Consider the following 5,527-nt stretch of genomic DNA (forward strand, 5'->3'; position numbering starts at 1 on the left):
ACACAGCAACAAACCACTCAGGGTAAACGAGTTTTGCTAGCACACTATATCACATCTGGAAACACAGAAATGTTTCAGGTATTCCATGTTCCAAGTGTCCAAAATAGCATTGGAGTATGTATTCTGCATGTGACAGTTTCACCACAGCACCGCCTACAGATATAGTGAAAGAGACCCTGTGTGACAGTGGGTGAAACCAACATACCTCAGCACTGCCTGCACTTTCACAAGCATTCACAGTAGGAAACTAATGTGACAGAGATGAGGCTCACACCTGCTGTGTGCAGTGCACACTAGGGACCAGTGAAGCACAGTAGAGGTGCTGACACACTGTAGTAATTTTGATCACACAAACACACCAATACAGAATAGAGGTCAGTGTGACAGATGGGATGCTGCAGGGCCTGGTTTGTCACACACACACACACACACACACACTATATTGCTGTAGCAGATTCACTGTACCACATGCTCCCTTCCGAAAGCAGTGGGGCTGATCAATCATGGACTGAAATCTCCAAAACTATGAGCCAAAATAAACATTTCCTCTTTGTAAGTTGATGATCTCAGGAATTTTTGTGTAGTAACAGAGAGTTGACTACCTAGGGGAACTCACCAGAAACCAAAATGGTTGGTGTTTATTCTTGGACTTCTAGCCTCTAGACCATGATAAGTAAGTTCCTGTTTTTTAAGCCATCTGGCCTATTACATTTTGTTTTAGCAACTTGAACTAAGACAAAGCAAAATCCTGTGAGAGCGGGAGTCATTGTCTGTCTTGTTTTCTGGTGTGTCCCAGGCACCTGCAATAGTGCTTGAAGTCTGGTGAGTACTTAATAAACATGTTGGAGCAGTGAATGGACATGAAGGCCCTAATTCCTTGTTCCTTTTTGCCCTATTGGAAACTGTTTCTCAATGTCTTCTTTCTCCTAGAAATTCATTCAGTATTTCAAAAAATTTTTTAAAAATTGAGTTTTGAGAACAAAATCTTCCGTGGCCAAGGTCTCAGCCTAAATACATGCTCTCAGGCTATTTCATTCTCTTATTTTTTAGTATTTTTAGTAATTTCCACCTTTCATGAACGTTTTCTCCCCAATGGTGATCCCAATTCCCCTTGAAGCTGCTATTACTGCACCTACAGTTGAAATGATTGTCATGTGTCAGCAAGGAAGAAACCACATGGCATCCAAATACTTATCCCAAAGGAATAATGCCCCTTTGCACATATGCTCAGACTGGTCAGGGCACCTACTGTCGACAGGAAAAATCACTTTGTTATGTATTCCTCTTCAGAGAAGTCTAATATTTTAACATGAATAATACTTCTATCAAGGAATTGTTAGAAATATTACATGGAAAAATAGTTGGGCTTACTGTGTTTGGAACACAAACATGAGATTATCTACACAGGGAAGAATTTGTGGGGTGGGGACAGAGGCAGAATGTCACATCATCTACCTGCTACCTCCTGACAGCCCTCATCTGTCTCTCCTGTCTTGGTTCTGGGTGAACTCTTTCCTTCCTTGTATCCTGACTGCATGGTCCATAGCCCAGTAAGGATTTTGATTCCATGTGTGATTGGAGAATAAAAAAAATAATATTTATTTGTTACCAGATACAGGAAGCATACACTTTGTGACTGAGTGACACTTCAGTGGGAATTCAGGGCTCGTTGCTCCTGCTCTGCTGAATTGAGACTACAATACATTGTCACCAAACATTTCAGTGGTGGGGTGCAAATTCTAAACCTCAGCACAACTACCAGTCCTAGTTTGTGATGTTTAGTTTGTTATAGTATTGGGAGTCGAACCCAGGGGCACTCTGCAGGTCGATATTCAGCTACATCCTTATTGATTTTTTTTTTTAGCGTGTGACAGGATCTCTCTAAGTTGATGATGATCTCATGATGGCCGCGAACTTGCAATCCTTCTTCTTCAGCCTCCAAAGTTGCTGGTATTACAGACCTGCAGCATTGTTCCCTGCTCTTTTTTTTTTTTTTTTTTGAGTTTTAAGGTGGGGATTGCTTGCATCTTTACATTCACGGTGAGAACCTCCTTAATTAATCTACTATATCATGGTTAAGAAAGCAATAGTTAGGGCTGGGGATGTGGCTCAAGCGGTAGCGCGCTCGCCTGGCATGCGTGCGGCCCGGGTTCGATCCTCAGCACCACATACAAACAAAGATGTTGTGTCTGCCGAGAACTAAAAAATAAATATCAAAAAATTCTCTCTAAAAAAAAAAAAAAAAGAAAGAAAGAAAGCAATAGTTGTAAGAGATATCCATGATAGTGAAAAAAATATCAAGTAGTATGTTTAGGAACTGACAATGAAAATGCAAAAGCCCTTTATAAAAAAATAAAAAGGGAAGAATAAACATGAAGATATTCGGATAATTATATTACCTTAAAATTATAAATTTATGTGAATCCCTCTTATTCATGTAAATTAGATCCAATCCTTATATTCTGTGCAGAATTTTGAGGAATCTCATAAATTTACTCAGAAATTTATGGGTTTTCTCTTTCCCACCTGTTTCAGGAACACCCAGCACCTCTCCCCAGCATCCTGGTATTGACCCTATGTGCATTCTATCTTGACTCTGACTCAACGTACTGAAGCTCACAAGACTGATGGCAAAGCTGCGGCCCAGTATTTTGAAGAGCAACAAAGGCTGGTGCTGGTGGAGCACATCTGTAATCCCATTGACTTGAGAGGTTCAGGCAGGAGAATCACAGATTGGAGGCTAGCCTAGCAATTTAGCAAGATCCTGTTTCAAAATAAAAAATGGCTGGGGAAGTAGCTCAGCAAATAGGTAGCAGTAAAGTGCCCCTAGGTTCAAAAATTTTTAAAGGAGCAACAAAATATTAATTCACAGCTCTGAGCACAAGAATTTTGTATCAAAGTGAAGTAATGATATTCTGTGGGGGCAGAGAGGGGGTCCTTGTTGGGTCTTCTAGGACCACTTATTCTGCAATTAACATTCAGATAGACAAGAATGGAAAGGTTTATGATACTCACAGGTCCTATGACAGGGGTCATAGCACACCAGAGGGACAACATGGGAGAGGACTGGGGGAGGGGAGGTGTTGGTGGTTGACACTAAGCAAAGCAGGTAAGGATCTGAGAAAGGGTGGGTCCGTGGAAAATGCATTTGTGGAGCTAGTGGTAGTGGGGTAACAGGGTGTATTGCAAGTAAAAAGACGGAAGAGGTTTTCCTGGTGGGTTTGAATGTCACAGGAGAGGTGGACAGGGGAGATTGTGGCAGGGGCCAGCCATATCACATGGATACACTCTATGACTTGGGATGGGTGCTCACAGCCTGATGGGAGATGTTGAGGTATCAAAATAATATGAATTTTTAAAGTTTTACAATACGATTTACCCACTTGTTCCATCAACAGCATCTGATGCCTGGTTTGGCACATGCTTGTAATCCCAATGACGTGGCAGAGGAATAGCAAGGTCGATCCCAGCCTCAGCACTAAGCAACTGAGACCCTGTCTCAAAATTAAAAGAAAAAAGGGATGGGGATGTGGCTCAGTGGTAAAATGCCCTGGAGTATAATCCCCAATACCACAAAAGAAGAAGAAAAAACAACACAGAACACACAACCAGGAAATCTGGTGTGACCACCCTTTTTAATGTATTACTTTATTCTACATTTGATCTCACCTGCATTCAGAATAAAAATCTTTGTCCCATGCAGCTATAATATTTACTTCTTGAATTGTTTAATTTCTATTTATTTTAACTATGTCTTTTTACACATACATTTTTAAACTCTATTTTGTTGCATCAGTCACCCCGAGGCCACTAGGACTTAAGTCCTAAACACGTGGGAAGCTGGAGCTCTCTGCCATCACACCTGCTCCCCTGAGCCGGTTCCGTCTCTTGCTATGGCGATTTCACATATATATGTATATAGTTGGGGATGGACAGCATGCCTTTATTTTATTGATTTACTTATTGGTGCTGAGGATCGAAACCCAGCCCAGAGACGTGATTCTTTTAAGCCACTTATGCTAAGAATCTTGGGGTCTTCATTGACTTCTCTCTTTTACTCATACCCCATATTCAATCAACAAACCTTGGTTGTTCAAACTTTCTAGAAATTTTGCGATATAAACAGAATTTTTCTTAATCTCAACCGTCATCTTGTTTTAGCCTTTCTGTCGCTGTGACCACCAGCCCCCAGAGCTAGACAGTCTACGTGGGACTCCCTGCGCCATCTGCGAGCACAAATGTCGGCGCTTCCGGGGAGAAGAGGGCGAGCGGAAGGGGTGGAGCGGAACTCGGCGCGTCCCTTTCAGAATACCCGAGGCCGCGCCGCCGCACCTGGGACCCGCGGGTCAGCGGAACCGGAAGGGAGTCCCCGCCAGGCCGGAAGCGGGGCAATTACCGCACTACCCAGAAGGCAGCAGGCGCGACGCGGGTTGGGCGGGGCTTCCGGGTCTTGGGCCCCGGCGACGGGTCTGGGGCTGCGGTCCTCTGAGGGGGACGGAGGCGTGCGGCAGCCAAAGCTGGCCAGTCGGAGCTGCAGGCTCCGAGCCCTGCGGGCGGATGGCGGCGCGGGTGAGTGGCGGCGACCCTGGCGACCCTGGCCGTGTCGCCTGCCCTTTCCGCCGGAGGTGGGTGGCACCGGCCGGGCTGGCAGGCTGTCCTGCTGGGCACCGCGGCTCCGTGGGGCGCAGGCGGCCTCGGGGTTCCTCGGCGCCCCTTCCCGGGGACGTGTCCTGGAGCAGGCCTCCCCGGGGTTCCCGTTCCCTCGGGCGGAAAGTGGGAGTGTGGACGTTTTCCGTCGGCTGAGCACTAGAGGGGTGCACCCGAGCGTCCAGCACGGCCAGGGGCCCGCACGCCGCCCCGACGGGGGTGCGCTCGGTACCAGTTATCAACGACCCAACTGCTTCCTCAAGTGTTGATGTGTGAACATCGGAGAGAGCGTTGAGGCGAGCATAGAAAGCAGGTTTTATTTTAAAAACAGTAACACAGACTTCTCCAGGGAGGGAGAAGGGGGCCATGGCTGGTGTCCTGGTGTCCCCCAAAGTGAGAGCATCCTGCCCCTTTTATACATTTTAGACTTTCTTTGTTCTCCTGCTCTCTTTTCCCTTATCTCTCTCCTTCCTGCATACATGACTAGGCCCAGAAGATTCAGTGGGGTGGCCAAAACATGAGAAGCAGATGGGCTGGAGGGGCCAAGCGGAGTGATCCAGCAGGTGGCAGCTCAGGAGGCATTAATTAACAACTTTTACAGCTCCCTGTATGGAGGGACAGTTCCTGGGACAGATTACCTTGGTAAGGATGGGGGAGGCGTCTTCTGCTTCCCAGACCCAAACTGGCCTCCATCTTCACCATTTGACCCAACTGCCTATCTACACTGACTGCCTATCTTTAATTCTTCCTTCACTTTCCTGGTCTGCTTTGCAGTCCTGGGGTCGCCCCAGAAGGAGTGTGACACTTGAGCCACCCTGGCATCTTGACTCTACAAAGCTAAGGCCCCGAGGTCTGGGAGGACCTGTTAGCATTTTTGGAA

The sequence above is a fragment of the Marmota marmota genome, unplaced genomic scaffold, assembly GCF_001458135.2.
Source record: "Marmota marmota marmota unplaced genomic scaffold, marMar, whole genome shotgun sequence".
Taxonomy (NCBI): Eukaryota; Metazoa; Chordata; class Mammalia; order Rodentia; family Sciuridae; genus Marmota; species Marmota marmota.